This window comes from Bos javanicus, chromosome 27 (assembly GCF_032452875.1).
Source record: "Bos javanicus breed banteng chromosome 27, ARS-OSU_banteng_1.0, whole genome shotgun sequence".
NCBI classification, from domain to species: Eukaryota; Metazoa; Chordata; class Mammalia; order Artiodactyla; family Bovidae; genus Bos; species Bos javanicus.
Window position 1 is genome coordinate 40,669,054 of NC_083894.1, and position 16,128 is coordinate 40,685,181.

The 16,128-nt window shown below is 42.2% G+C and overlaps 1 protein-coding gene across 1 annotated transcript in view; it reads right to left on the reverse strand.

Annotated features, from left to right (window-relative positions):
• The window catches only part of RARB (retinoic acid receptor beta), a 586,842-nt gene extending 571,368 nt beyond the window's left edge, over nt 1-15,474 (reverse strand). Inside the window, exon 1 of the mRNA XM_061404691.1 lies at nt 15,429-15,474. The gene's annotated coding sequence lies outside the window, so the exon portion shown is untranslated. The remainder of the gene's footprint in view (nt 1-15,428) is intronic.
• Between the last annotated feature and the right edge of the window lie 654 nt (nt 15,475-16,128).

Here is a 16,128-nt window from a genome sequence, read left to right on the forward strand (position 1 = left end):
CAACACTTTGTGACCCCGTGGACTGCAGCATACAAGGCCTTCCTGTCCATCACCAACTCCCAGAGCTTGCTCAAACTCATGTCCATCAAGCCACTGATGCCATCCAACCATCTCATCCTCTGTCATCCCCTTCTCCTCCTGCCTTCAATCTTTCCCAGCATCAAGGTCTTTTCCACTTGAGTCAGTTCTTTGCATCAGGTGGCCAAAGTATTGGAGTTTCAGCTTCACCGTCAGTCCTTCCAATGAATATTCAGGACTGAGTTCCTTTAGGATGGACTGGTTGGATCTCCTTGCAGTCCAAGGGACTCTCAAGAGTCTTCTCCAGCACCACAGTTCAAAAGCATCAATTCTTCAGCGTTCAGCTTTCTTTATAGTCCAACTCTCACATCCATACATGACCACAGGAAAAACCATAGCCTTGACTAGACGGACCTTTGTTGGCAAAGTAATATCTCTGCTTCTTAATATGCTGTCTAGGTTGGTCATAGATTTTCTTCCAAGGAGCAAGTATCTTTTAATCTCATGGCTGCAGTCACCATCTGCAGTGATTTTGGAGCCCCGAAAATAAAGTCTGACACTGTTTCCACTGTTTCCCCATCTATTTGCCATGAAATGATGGGACTGGATGCCAAATCTTAGTTTTGTGAATGTTGAGTTTTAAGCCAGCTTTTTCACTCTCCTTTTTCACTTTCATGAAGAGGCTCTTTAGTTCTTCTTCACTTTCTGCCATAAGGGTGGTGTCATCTGTATATCTGAGGTTATTGATATTTCTCCCATCAATCTTGATTCCAGTTCATGCTTCACCCAGCCCAGTATTTTGCATGATGTACTCTGCATATAAGTTAAATAAGCAGGGTGACAATATACAGCCTTGACGTACTCCTTTTCCTATTTGGAATCAGTCTGTTGTTTTATGTCCAGTTCTGACTGTTGCTTCTTGACCTGCATACAGATTTCTCAGGAGACAGGTAAGGTGGTCTGGTATTCCCATCTCTTTAAGACTTTTCCACAGTTTGCTGTGACCCACACAGTCAGATGCTTTGGTGTTATCAGTAAAGCAGAAGTAAATGTTTTTCTGGAACTCTTTTGTTTTTTCGATGATCCAACACATGTTGGCAATTTGATCTCTGGTTCCTCCGCCTTTTCTAAATCCAGCTTGAACATCTGGAAGTTCACAGTTCATGTACTGTTGAAGCCTGACTTGGAGAATTTTGAGCATTACTTTGTTAGCATGTGAGATGAGTGCAAATGTGTGATATTTAGAACATTCTTTGGCATTGCCTTTCTTTGGGATTAGAATGAAAACTGACCTTTTCTAGTCCTGTGGCCACTGCTGAGTTTTCCAAATTTGCTGACATATTGAGTGAAGCACTTTCAGAGCATCAGCTTTTAGGATTTGAAATAGCTCAACTGGAATTCCATCACCTCCACTAGCTTTGTTTGTAGTGAAGCTTCCTAAGGCCCACTTGACTTCACATTCCAGGATGTCTGGCTCTAGGTGAGTGATCACACCATCGTGATTATCTGGGTCGTGAAGATCTTTTTTGTACAATTCTTCTGTGTATTCTTGCCCCCTCTTCTTAATATCTTCTGCTTGTGTTAGGTCCATACCATTTCTGTCCTTTATTGTGCCCATCTTTTCATGAAATGTTCCCTTGGTATCTCTAGTTTTCTTGAAGAGATCTCTAGTCTTTCCCATTCTGTTGTTTTCCTCTATTTCTTTACATTGATCACTGAGGAAGGCTTTCTTATCTCTCCTTGCTATTCTTTCGAACTCTGCACTCAGATGGGTATATCTTTCCTTTTCTCCTTTGCCTTTAGCTTCTCTTCTTTTCTCAGCTATTTGTAAGGCCTCTTCAGAGTCAAAGATGATATTATAGAAATGCAGCATGAAGAGAGAAGTGGAGAATTCCTAGGATGAATAGGAAATAGCAGTGGTATTCTTAATTGTCAGTGGCTACGGTCCAGGCTGAAATAAACACACTGTTAGAATTGTTGATTTTCAGTATCTTAATGGAAAGCAAATGTTGTGCACAGCTACCTCTGCAACTGCAAACCAAATCAGGTCACATTGTGACTCAGTAAATGATCATGGACCAAACTCTTTCTTTTCAAAATGTCAGATAAACCTTCAGAGAGAGGACTGTATTAGCAATATTGCAAATTGAAAATAGATATTTTTATTAGATCCCCAGGTTTAGGTCAGAACTGGCATTAGCTAGGACTAATAATTTAATCCTAGACTTGACTCAGTGACTGGCTTATTTCCTGGTACATAGTAGGTATGTAAGATATATTTGTTGAATATATGAATATCAAAAGTCAAGATTTTGTCATGTACTGAGTAATGGATTATTTTATAGAATAGGCTCCCGGTATCATCTCTAGTTTTACTCTCAACTTAAAACTTGAAAACCCAAACACTCCATAAATGATAGGAACATCTAATTCACAATGTAGTTGATGAGGAAAATCACACTTGTTTCCTACTTTTTACTCCATATGTTGAAGGCTTCTAACTTTCCAAGGTCACTCAGAGGCATCCTTATTTTAGCCAGGCTACTTGTCTGTTTTCAGCATCTACTATTCCTCTTGGATTTTCACTTGAATTTTCACTCACATTATCTACTGCAAAGTAAATTGCAGCATGGTCTTCCAAAGTATCTTTGTGAAGCACTCACAGCAAGGGGCTCCAATGGTCAGAGGATGTCACAAAATTCTTTGTACCCTGAGCTTACTCTTGGAGGTTCACTTTGTAAGTAAAAACACGTAAGCTTCTGAGAAGCGTTGTGGTAAAGAAGCCAAATTAACTGTTTAACTCAGTGTTTTTCAAACTGTTACGACCATGGAACCCATTCTGAACGGCTCTCACTCTCTTTCAGAACTAGCTAGTGTTGAGGTGCAACGTTGGGACAGGATCCTAAGGTAGATGTTATAAGTTGCTGACTCGCGTGGTCTTTTATCCTTGAGTGATGGCACACACTGAGAGGGGAGAGAGATGTCAGCACACCTGGAAACACTGGGACCACATCCTCTTCGGCATCCACCCCCACCCCTGTTCCGTGGGCATCGCTTCTCTGATTCACTGTGGCACTGGCATCCCCATCTTCCTCCCAGACCGTTTCAGGCATGTACATTACTTGTCTGGTTCTTGTAGCTATTTGACTTTGGAATTCTTGCCCTGGGATATCTTAATCATTCAGTTATTCCTAGGACTCTTAGAGGAGAAAGGAATGTTCGTATTCAAATACAAAAAAAGAGAGAGAGAGAGGAGTTATTATAAGATGATCCCCCTTTAAGCTACTAGCAATAATTTCTACATCTGCTGAACTTCAAGGAAATGATTAGAAGAATCCTGTGTCAGCGTCTTGGCCTCCTAATGGCAGTTGCCACAGTTTTTTGCATCTGTAAATCTATGATCCCCAAAGTAATATGGGAATCCTGAGAGGTTACAAAACATCACCATGAAGTGTTTCACCTGTGCTATCCAGAAATGGATCTGTATTTCTGGAGGGAATCAATCCTTATTTCATTTCAGGTCTTTTTAGGCTCATACTCCAATGACTGGCTGCTCTGCTGGTCACATTTCTGGACTGAACTTTCACATTTACCAACAAATAGCCCTGGATCTCGTCTTCCCTGGCGGCTCAGATGGTGAAGAATCTGCCTGCAATGCAGCAGACCCAGGTTTGATCCCTGGGTCAGGAAGATCCCCTGGAGAAGGAAATGGTAACCTACTCCAGTATTCTTTCCTGGAGAATCCCATGAACAGAGGAGCCTGGTGGGCTACAGTCCATGGGGTCACGAAGAGTCAGACATGCCTGAGCGATTACACGCACACGTGCACACACACACATACACACACGCACAGCACTGGGTCCAGACAGCAAGCAGATCACTTTCCAAAGGAAGCTCTTGGCTCTCCAGAATGGGCCCTTATTTCCCCTTTCCAAAGCATCATCCTTATTCTCTGGTGGTAATATGCTCAACTTCACAGTGTGTAATTAAAAATGTCTTAGTAACTGAAAATAATTTATTTTTTCTAAATTTTAAAAGTTAACATATTTTAGTCTGCAAAATTTTTGAGGCCATGGTGGGGGGATTGGGAAAGATGAGAAAACCCCAAGGGGCATTTGGTGCATAACCATGATACAGCCTTCCAGCGGAGAAAGCCAACACAGAAACAAGACTTTTTCAAGAAGAGAGCATTGGCAGGGCAAAGGCGAGAGCGAGCCTGCTCTGTCTGCCCCACTTGTGTGCTCCAAGTAGCGTGTGCCTATTGTAGCACGACTGCCTTAAAATCAGGTAGAGTCCAACAGCACTTGAGACATCAAGCTGGGAAGGTGTTTTGTTGTTTTTTTTTTTTTTGCTTCGTTTTTACCAAAATGTCCAACATATACTTTCTTTTCCGTCACCTTATGCCAAAGAGTATATTTCAGTAATGCCTCTCTTTATACTATAAGATCAGGTTTTCTTTCCTAAATACTTTCCAATTTTCAATTTCTGCGTTTTTAATGGTGTCAGATGTCAGCATCTCATAAATCCTTATTGTCATCCTTCTAAGTGAACTGATTGTATCATCAACCAACAGTGTTGTAACCTGGGGGTCTGGACCAGAAGTGAAAGAATTAAGGCTGCAGGGATGGAGTTTCCTGTTTCTGTTTTCTTCCCTAAGCAGAAGCAGTTTGGAGCAGGAACACTGCACATACTGCTCACTCGGGACAGGCAGCTATTTGGCTTACGTTTGCCCGGGTGTGGGGAAAAAGGCACATCGCTGGACTTTCTTTCAACAGATTCTCCAATCACCATATCCAAAGTAGTGGGCTATATATTTTTCATTTTATAGCCTAAATATATTGTTTGTGACTATCAAAAGCCAGGAACACCCTGTTTTCCCTGAGTTCATTCAAGCTCTGGGTTTGAAATGCCTGCTGATTGCTCTGAACCATTCATTCTACACATATTTAAGGAGCCTCTCCTAATAGGCTGACGATTCTTTGGGAGTACTACAGAAATAGCAGTGAAAAGATGAAACTCTGGCCTACCTGGGGCTTATTTTCAATTGGTCATAATTCCTACATATTAGTGGCTCCATTTTGTACCTGTTTGTATCAACAGGATGCAAGACTTGGAGGAAACATGGTGGGCCCAGTCTGGAAAATGTCAAGCCTGCAGCCCAGGGCTAGGGAAAACCTTAAGAGAAATTCATTCTCTTACATTCTGACTGCCAGTGGCCCCCGCGGCTTGCACCTTCCCCAAACTACCTCAATGAGGCAGCGGAGACGAGTTCTAGTATACTAGACCTGCTAAAGTAGGAACAGATTACAGATGGAGCTCCTTGGATCCCCTTCTACAGCCAAAACAACTCGAGCCCACAGGGATTAAAAACACAAAACCTTCCTCCCATACCTGTGAGGATTCGATGAACGTCTAGTACTCAGAATTATGCCTGGCAAACATCTTTGTGCTACTATTATTTACCACTATTCTATCCTCCTGTTCTATAAATGTAAGTCCTACTGGTTTCATTTTTTCATAAATTCCTATTTTAAATACTGATCTTTATTTATGTATTTGGCTGCACCAGGTCTCAGTGGCAGCATGCAGGACCTTCAATCTCCGCTGTTGCACACAGGATCCTTAGTCGCGGCCTGTGACCAAGGATGGAACCCAGATGCCCTGCATTGGGAGCCCAGAGTCCTAGCCACTGGACCACCAGGGAAATACCCTAACATTTTTATGTAATTGCATCTCTATCTGAAAATCGATAATAGTGGCATACTGTTGTATTTAGGTACTTTGAAGTACCTGGAGGTTGGGGGCGGGGGGTGTCTTACTCTGATAATCTCATGTAACTCAAACAGCAACTACCGTCTTGATACCAAGGATTTTCAGTTAAGTGTGTATTGAATTGAATTAGAAATGTGTCTTTAAGTCTATTCAGTGAAGACAAACATCTCTTGTAGTCACTGTTAAGGGTTAAATGTGTCCCTGCCCCTCACCCACACAGAAAAGAAGCTATATTGAAGTCTTAATTCCTGAATGTGACCTTATTTGGAAATAGGGTCACGGCAGATGCAATTAGTGAAGGTCACGGAGGAGTAGGATGGGCCCTAATCCAATATGCCTGGAGTCCGGCAAGAAGCCCTGTGAAGACAGAGACTGGGCAGGAGGCCGGATGCCGGTCAAGGCAGAGACTGGACTCGGGGAGCTGCAAGCCAGGAATGGCAAGATTGCCGGCAAAGGACCGGAAGCCAGGGGGAGGCAGGGGAGAGGTCTTCCTTCCAGGTTTCAGCACAGCCCTGCGGACCTCCTGGTTTAGATGTCTGGCCTCCAGAACGGTGAGGTGACATGTTCCCCTTGTTTGTGAAACTTCATTACAGCAGCTCTAGAAAGAAGACTGAAGTCACACCTCCGCCTCCCTGACACGTTCAGATCAGTAACTGGGCGTCATGAGCCTCACCACCACAAAACACACTATGTCTTGTGTAACTCAGTATTCACACGAAGAATGTGTGCGTGTGTACGCGTGTGGGCTCAGTGGCTTGAATAGTGTCTGCCTCTTTGCAAACCTATGGACTGTAGCCCGCCAGGCTCCTCTGTCCATGGGATTCTCCAGGCAAGAATACTGGAGTGGGTTACCATGCCCTCTCCAGGGGATCTTCCCGACCCACAGATAGAACCCAGGTCTCTGGCAGTGCAGGTGGATTCTTTATCCTCTGAGCTGCCAGGGAGGCTACGGGAGACTTGGGGAGAGTTTCAAGGAAGACTTTAGAAGGGAGATTAGCCTAAGAAGTTTCCAGGATTCTCTTGATGCCCTAAGAACTCTATTCAATGTGAAACCATTCCTAGCTTGGATGGAAAGATGCAGCCAATAAATCTGGTACAAAATATACCAGTTAATTCAACAAAACGTCAAACTGTCTGAGAAAGCCCTTAGAAAAGCTTTATTTTCTGAGTCACCAGGGAACTGACCGATAGAAGGAAAACTCATGAAAATGAGATTTTCTCTAACTTCTGCCTACAGTGAATAAATCAGTGGTATTTTCAAGTTCCCTCAATACCAATGAGTTTGTCTCATAAGCAGGTAAGTATTTACAGATTCTTAAAAACACAACTCTCCAGTTTTTTTCTTTTTCTTCCCCTTCCGATTTCAGCCTAATTTCTTCTCTCCTGTCTCTCTACCATCTTTCCTTTTTCCCTCACCCTCCTTCTGCTATTCTTCGCTAAGCTATAGGAGGAAAAATTTGTCTTACAACTGCTATCTCCTACCTCTTAGCTTCTGAAAGCTTTGATGAGTGTGGGCGGTCTTCACTTTATTTTTTTAAGATTTAGTCTCCCTGCCCTGAACTGGATTTAGGGTAATTGTGTATCTACTTGAGGGCTGAATGCAATCTCTAGCCTTTTTCATAAAGTTTATGGCCCTGGTGCCCCTTTAAAAGTCTCCTGTGGCTGACTGATGGGCTCATTTCTGATACTAACTATAAAGGATTGGCCATCTTGAAGATCAGCCGCTCCTCCCCGGAGCATCTCAGCGGGGAAGGGCAGCCGCCTTATGGACAAGGCCCGTGTTATGGATGGTGCTTCCAGCCTCGAGCAGGTTCATCCTTCAGCAGTCCAGGCTCTGCCCTGCACTGAGGGACTGCTCCACAGGGCACGTGAGCTCAGCCACGTCCTTTAGCTAACAGGCGTCAGAGGACCGAGACATCATCAGCGGTGGGAGGGATAACGTGACAGCTAACACCCCAATTCCCAACTTGTGTTCATTTTCTCTTGGCGTCGTTAGTCTAAAGAGAGGTCGGCACACCCACAGAGCCTTCATCGTTCAAGAATTCGAGCCTTTTGATTTAATCTAATTTTTCTCAGATTTTACCCATTAAGAACGTGTTCTCAGTTTTCATGTCAATCTGCCTTTTCTCCTCAAGCTGTCTTTCAAAAATATCTTCATGGGACAAACAGTGGTGATGAGTGAGTCTCCCCTACTCCTACCACTTGTATGTTGTGGGTCAAAATGGCACTTGAATTCCCAGGGAAGCATAAAAATGGGAGAGGAGATGGCTGGAGGTGGGGAGAGAAGGTGGAAAGGAGAGAGTGAGTGAGACAGAGAGACAGGGAGGCAGACAGAAGGAGGCAGGGAGAGGAGAGGGGAGAGAGAGAGCACGGACTGGAGGCTGAGGAAGGCAGGAGAGGAGGGATTTTAGGAGGGTTACCATTTAAGTTTTAACTGAAGATTTAATTCCCTGCAGGAAGGGGAGTTAATTTGCCACTTGCCAAAAACCAAGATATGAAAGATGCCACCCAAGAGTGGTTGGTGACCACCAGGCAGCCTATCAGGTGTGATGAGCAGCCGAAGGGAGGAGTCAGAGACCAATGCACACACGGGGTTGGGGGGATCACACGTTGGGGGAGAAAGGGTGATCCTCCATTCAAATATTCACTGAAGGTTTTACATGGCGGGCATGACACTGAGACTCGGATTATCAGAGCTCAAAGACAAGCTTTGGCTGTGAGATAGCCAACGCGCATAAGGAACCCACACTTTAAGCAATGGAAACACCAGCAGTATAACCAAACCATTACATCCAAACACTAAAAGTCACAAAAGGCATTTAGAGACGCTGCCAGCACCGCGCACCCACCCCTGCCTGGTTTCCACATCACAAAACAGCAAGAACAGAAAGCCAAGACCAAAAAGTCAGCGTCACCAGTAACCTCCACGCTGCTAAATGCAGGGAGTATCTCTCAGACCTTATTGTAAGCAAATACCACCTGACCCAATGGACTGTTTCCTCCATCTCGGAACGTTCCCTTCTTGGGTTTTACCGCATACCGCATTCTGTGGTTTTCCAACTACTTCTCTGTTTCTTTCACTGTTTTGCAAGGTCATCTCGTCTTGGCAACCGTAAAGTGTGGTGCTTTCTCCAAGGTTTGGTCCTGTGCTTACTCTCCTTGGGACTCTCTGAGGCAGCTCTGTCTTCAACGACCGTCCGTGTACCGAGAACTCTCCGATGAGCCTCCAGGCAGACTTCTCCCTCCGCACCTGCTGTGGGATGCTCTCCCAGGTGCTGATGGTTAGCTGCACCCTTTTCTGGGCACTTCCTTAGTAAACCTGTGCTTTCCTGTATCTGCCAGTTAGAACCTGTGTGATATTCAGCTGTGTGTCTTCAGTGTTCGGCAAGGTGTTTGGCATGTGGTCAGGGCTTGTGGTTTGTTCAGCTGTGGACTGGAATTCGGGGCAGGGCTTGGGGGCAGAAGGCATGGCATCACTGCACATACTGGGGCGCGGCTGGGTGAGTCTGCCTTGGCAGATGAGCCAAGATAGTTGACTACGAGAACAACTTTTCAGATGATAACGCCTTCATGATTGTAATTATGTAAGCTTATGTAAGAAGACAGAAAGTATACATGGGATTTAACATGGAAGGTTTCTATTTTGTCTGTTACTTTTGTATTATCAGAGTTGTCTACAATGCATATAAACAATTTTATAGTTTTTTTACATTTAATTTTTTCTGACGTCTGCTCTATGTATTGATAGGCTGAAAAAGAAAAGCCTGTGTGTGTTAGACACACACACAAAGAGTTAGGTAGTGAAATGAAAAAGAGGAATGTGAATTCCTACCAGAAATTCTAGGAGTTGGAATCCCAGGAGTTAGAACTCTTTTTCGTTCAGTAAAAGTATTACCCAAAGTCTTCACTAAGGAGCCCAAATTGCCTTTGTTGCTAAGTGACTTTTAGGGAGAAAAAGGGCAAAGAGAAATTATTTACTCAAATGGCCTGTCACTCCTGATTTTCAAGAATTAAACACAAACAAGTATTTTTAGATAATAAATTTGATAGTAACATATGCTCTCTGGAATTATAACTCAGACTACAGTCTTTACTGATGAGATCTAGACACTGACATCCTAGTCAAGCCATCCAAGCCATCAAAATAAGCAGCCCCTTATGAAAATGAAAATTGAATATTACGTTGGAGAAATTGAAAGCATGTTTTATCAAAGGCAATTTGTCTGTTATCTGACAGCCTTGGAAAACAACGGGAAAACTACGTCTCTCACGTTAAAATGAAAAGGCAGCAGCTTCTTTCAACGTTACAGTAATAAAGGATCCTTGGCTCATTTAAAAAAAAAAACAACAACTGTTTATTCTATATGCAGGCACCATCTGATTTCTTTCTTGTGTTCTCCTGGAAGGTGGGGGGTCGGAAGAGCCTGTTTCTGAACTAGTTAATGGATCAGAGAAGAAAGGACTGCCAATTTCTTCCTTTTAAAAAATTATTCCTTTATTGGTTAAAAAAAAAAAAGTGATTCTTTTTTTTTTTTAATCAGGGTAGATTTTATTTATTTTAAACTTTTAATTTTGCACTAGAATATAGCTGATGAATAATGTTGTGATAGTTTCTGGTGAACAATAAAGGGACTCAGTCATACGTATACACGTATCCCTTCTCCCCCAAATACCCCTCCCATCCAAACTGCCACATAAGAGCTCCCTGTGCTAGACAGTAGGCCCTCATTGGTCATTCATTTCAAATACAGCAGAGCCAGTGGGTCTTGATGCCTCCCCGCCCTGCGTGTTTGGTCCCTGTGAGCTGCATTCCTGCAGGGAGCCCGCATCTTAGGTTCTCAAGTGAGGGTGTGTGTGTCAGTCGCTCAGTCGTGCCCGACTCTTTGCAACCCCGTGGACTGTAGCCCGCCAGGCTCCTCTGTCCATGGGATTCTCCAGGCAAGAATACTGGAGTGAGTGGCCGTTTCCTCCTCCAGGGAATCCTCCAGACCCAAGGATCAAGCCCACGTCTCTTACATTTTCTGCACTGCAGGTGGGTTCTTTACCACTAGCGCGACCTGGGAAGCCCAAACTGAGGCTCCTCCAACTCAGAGACGCTGCCAAGTAGTGCCTGACGAACATTCATTTGAGGGACTTTCGGTCTCTGCCCACTGTTCCAAGGACAGCAGCCTTGAGCTCCGTTCATGGTTCGGGCGGAACAATCATGCTCATGTCTTTATCTTGGTTATGCTTTAAGTGATCAGGAGTATAACAGAAACTTTTAACCCAATATGTGCTCATGTAGTAGAAATATTCTATACTGCTCGAGTCAGTTGAATACTACTGACTACTACTTGTGCCCAAGGCCGCTTGCATACTGTGAAGACTTGCTTATTTTAGTGCAGCCGGTTAACATCATTTTCCAAATATTAAAATACATTCAGTTTTCTTTTCAAATGAACCATCTAGAGGAAAAGCATAGTTATTAACCCAATAACTAGTTCTTTAATGTCAATATTTCAGAGAGCTCAAATTTCGCTAAAGCACTCTATGATGTATGACAACCCACTTCAGTATTTTTGCCTGGAAAACCCTGTGTATAGAGGAGCCTGCTGGGCTACAAGTTCATGGGGTTGCAAAGAGTTGGACGCAACTGAGCAACTGAGCAAATGAACAGAGATGAAATTGATGTAAATTGAGTGAATCTTAGATTCCCTGCAAGGGTTTTAGTAACTAAAATAATTCTATAAAGACTTCAAAATAATATAAGCATGACTCTGGAAACTGGAGGAAAAAAAGTAACTCTAAAATGGTGCCTAAAATCAAGTGTTCAGTTCAGTTCAGTCACTCAGTCATGTCCAACTCTTTGTGACCCCATGGACTGCAGCACGCCAGGCCTCCCTGTCCATCACCAACTCCTGGAGTTTATTTAAACTCATGTCCATTGAGTTGGTGATGCCATCCAACCATCTCATCCTCTGTTGCCCCCTTCTCCTCCCACCTTCAGTCTTTCCCAATATCAGGGTCTTTTCAAATGAGTCCAGCTCTTCGCATCAGATGGCCAAAGCACTGGAGTTTCAGCTTCAGCATCACTCCTTCCACTGAATATTCAGGACTGTGTACCTAACCAATTTATGCTTTTCTTACATTCTTCAACTAAATTAACCTTATTGATTGTGACGTTTGACCACTACCTTTAACTCAGAGCTTCAGTGGATGAAACATTTGACTTCTTAGTTCTGGGAAGGCTGATCCATGTGTAATGGTTCTGCAATTCAATTTGTGGACCTTCCTTGGGGAAGAAACATGCAGAGCTCTGACACTCTCTAGCTATGTGGTCTCAGAAACTCAGTTTCCTGAAATACAATTTGGGAAAACAATGCTTTCTTCCAGTACAAGAAATCCTAATATTTAACGGTGTTAGTCCCCTTCTTAAAGGAAAGCCCCCGTTTTAGGTTCACACTGGGTAAAGTTACCTTCTTTGATAGATGCTACATTTTCCACCCTCTTGGAACAACCAGCTCCATGAGTCACAAATATACTGTAAGAATATTTCAGTGAACACTAAAAGCAGGACCCCTTTTTTCGGATAGCCTGCAACTGTATGTGGGAAAAAAAAAACTAAAAATAATGCCATTTTTGATTGCTGATGTCATAGACATTGGCAAGAATATTGAAGCTGTACATCAAAAAGATATTTTGGGGATAAGTCAGTGTAAGAATAAAATAGAGCTGTGGAGCTCTCGTGAAATTGAGAGATCTCTTTTGTATCAAAGTATATTTATGAGATAATATTTCAACAGAAATGGAGAAAAAATGGAAATCCATTGCCATTATATTACTATTGTGTTGAAATGGCAATCTTATAATGAAATCTAAAATTCCAGCTCTCATATCCTAAAGTGGATGCCTGCTTGCTTTAATCTTGGTTATCGTTATATTGCTAAAGCAATCATTGAAATTAGCTTTGGCAGTTACAAAAAGGCAAGATAGGTCTCCTCTTCCCTACTCCCTTTTCACAATCCCCACCCTCTAGCTCAAGGGTGCCCTTGACAACAAAAGTTCAAGAACACCCAACTGCAACTGAGCACTTGCTCATCACATTTTTCGCTAACTGGGTCTTGTAAGTCTCAGAGGCTTCACTCACTGTGGTCCTGCTCACCTGGAGCACGCTCTCGAGGCCTCTTGGTTGGGTGGATTGAAAAGAGTGGCCACTGCTTCTCTTATCTGGAAACCCTGTGCAAGGCTCCAACCTCGCAAGGGTCTTTGATTCTTTACTTGTAGAACTGTGTCTTCAACTAGGGGAGTTACAGATAGCTTTTAGCTCCAATATTTTACAACTATTATTGTCATTAAGTTTTTTCTTAAAATTTTGTTATATTCAGATTCCATGAGCATGAATTTTGCCTTGTTGGCAAGCAACTTGCTTTCTTTATGCATTATTTTTATTTAAGTCAGCACACTTTTTTGTGTATTTGTTTTTTACCTGAATGTGCTTAAGATGGGCAAGTTGGAATACTCGTATAAGCAATAAATCAGCTTCACTTATCTTAAATAGAAGTGTAAACTCCAAAAATAAAAAGGATGGCAACCCCCTCCCCGCACCCGCCCCCCCGCCCGCCCTGCACCGGCCACCAAACCCAGCGTAACTGAGTCCTGGTCAGACGCTATGGCCTAAGGACAGCTCTGAGTCTCAGGAGTAACGTCTTTGCTAAAAAGAGTGAGAGAGATGGAATGCCATCACACAGCCATTCTTCCCAAGAGAATCAGACGTTTTAGAGGAGATGCGAAAGAAGAATACAATGATTTTCTCACTGTGGGATTTACTGAGTTAGGTCACTGTTGGGACCGCCACTGGGGTAGACCCCACTGCTGGGAAAATGTCTCTGATTATTAAAAGGGTGTGCTACGTTTCAGACTCAGCTGCCCAACTAGGTTGGGAAAATTCTTCAATTGTCAAAATATCTTGACTATACTCACATACTTATTCTCAAAAATGAACATTGTATCAACATGAATGACATAACTAATTTTTCCCTAAATTGTATGCCATAGTTATTATTAGGAACACTTAATCAGTACAAAATCCTCCGTTCTCCAGAATATAAACTGCAACAATAAATTAACAGAATTATTCCAGTTTACTTCTAAATTTGAAAAAAATGAACTACTTCTGAGTTAAGAAAAAGCAACAACAATACTAAACAGAAGAAAAGTTATATTCAATCTTAAAGTATTCAACTGAATGAAACAATACCAGCAGAGAAAAAAACAAATTTATCAAGTCATAAAAAATACATTAATTCAAAATGAATTAGAAAAAGCAATATAGTTATTTGGAACTGCTATAGAAATTCTGTCTTAAAATAACCAATTCAACTTATGCAATAGGTTCCCTTGAAGATAAATTAAAATATGATTATAATATGAGAAATTTATAGTTAAGTAGCATTACATTAATTCCTTATTTTTCCTAGTACACTCTAATATGTTTTTCTTTCCTATTCTTTGTACATACTTATCTTCCCAATAAAAAATAATGAATAATGAAGGAAATGATGGGCAAATGAAATTTTATTTTCACTATAATTAGATTTCCCCTCTAAAAAATCTTCCATCTCCTTAAATCACTATGAATTAAACTATAGTGTTTCCTTTATTGCAAAATTCCATGCGAAGCATGTTAATCCTTCCTCAGGAAATCTCAGGATCATTCTGGTATAGTCATGTTTACCCAAACTTCGCCAACAGTCTGAGAACACGGTTTCTAAAGGGATCTACATGGGACAAGTCTTGGACGGGCTGAGACACCAGTAAATTTGGGCAATTTTTCCTTGCCCAAGTGCTTCACCTACATGAGTACAAAAATCCTGCATTAATCCCCTCCCTGGGGGGAAGAGAACTTTCTCATGTACTAACCACTGAGTTACATAAATTCATTTAGTTTTCAAAATAACCCTACAATCTCGGCATTAGTAAACCTGCTTTACTCAAGAGGTCAAGGAGCCCACCTGGCTCGTCCGAGATCACATCTAATGGTGAACACTCAGACTAGTTCCCTCCTCTCTACATGCAGGATATTCATCACGCTTCCTTCTCAACCATCACAGTTTTCTAAAATAACTTTTTTCTTTCTGTAGTGTAGGAGTTACAAAACTATAACCTGTAGCACAAACGTTTCTTGCTTCTTGTCTTTATAAATGAAGTTCTATTGGAACAAAGTCACACACATGTGTTCACGTAATGTCTGTGCCTGCTTTTTCAGCAGAACAGCGAAGCTGGGCAGTTGCGACAGAGGCTTGGGTCTAAAATGCTGAGCATGTGAGCTTTTCCAAAAAAGGTTTGCCAGCCTCTGCTCTACTGCATCTCCATGTTAGCTGAGAGAAAAGAAGACTATCTAGACAAGATATATGTAAACGAACAGTTTGTAGAATAATTTTTATACATAGTATAACACTGTTTTTTGAACAAATGTTAACATTTGCTTCTATGTATATATATAAAAATACTTGCGAAGTTCATATGCCAAACGGTGGTTATATTTGAGGCATCAGATTATTATAAGGAAACTTTCATGATGCTTTAAATATCTAAATTACTTCAATACTTAATAATTTACTAATTGCTTAGTTGAATTTATTTCTTCTTTCTTTACTCACCAGGTGTTGGTCCTCAGACAAGTCTCTTCATCTCTGCTGGACTCTATTTTATCTGTAAAATGAGGAGCTGGGTTAGACAATCTTTCCAATTCCTTTTAATTCTAACACCCCACCACTGTATGTAGCACAGCCACTCAATTTCTTAGTATCATTTACTTTTAGTAACTACCAACCAGGGAAAGATGGCTACAGGGAGCCTACAAATTAAAATTTCTCCACTTGTCATTTTTATTAGGAATAATCTTCAGAGATAACTCACTTTTCTATTGGTTCACTAGAATCTCTTACAGGAGAATAACCAGAGGAATTCTAAGATACCATCATATTTCTATCAGTTCAGTTCAGTTCAGTTCAGTCACTCAGTCGTGTCTGACTCTTTGCGACCCCATGAATCGCAGCACGCGAGGCCTCCCTGTCCATCACCAACTCCCAGAGTTCACCAGACTCATGTCCATCGAGTCAGTGATGCCATCCAGCCATCTCATCCTCTGTCGTCCCCTTCTCCTCCTGCCCCCAATCCCTCCCAGCATCAGAGTCTTTTCCAATGAGTCAACTCTTCACATGAGGTGGCCAAAGTACTGGAGTTTCAGCTTCAGCATCATTCCTTCCAAAGAAATCCCAGGGCTGAACTCCTTTAGAATGGACTGGTTGGATCTCCTTGCAGTCCAAGGGACTCTCAAGAGTCTTCTCCAACACCACA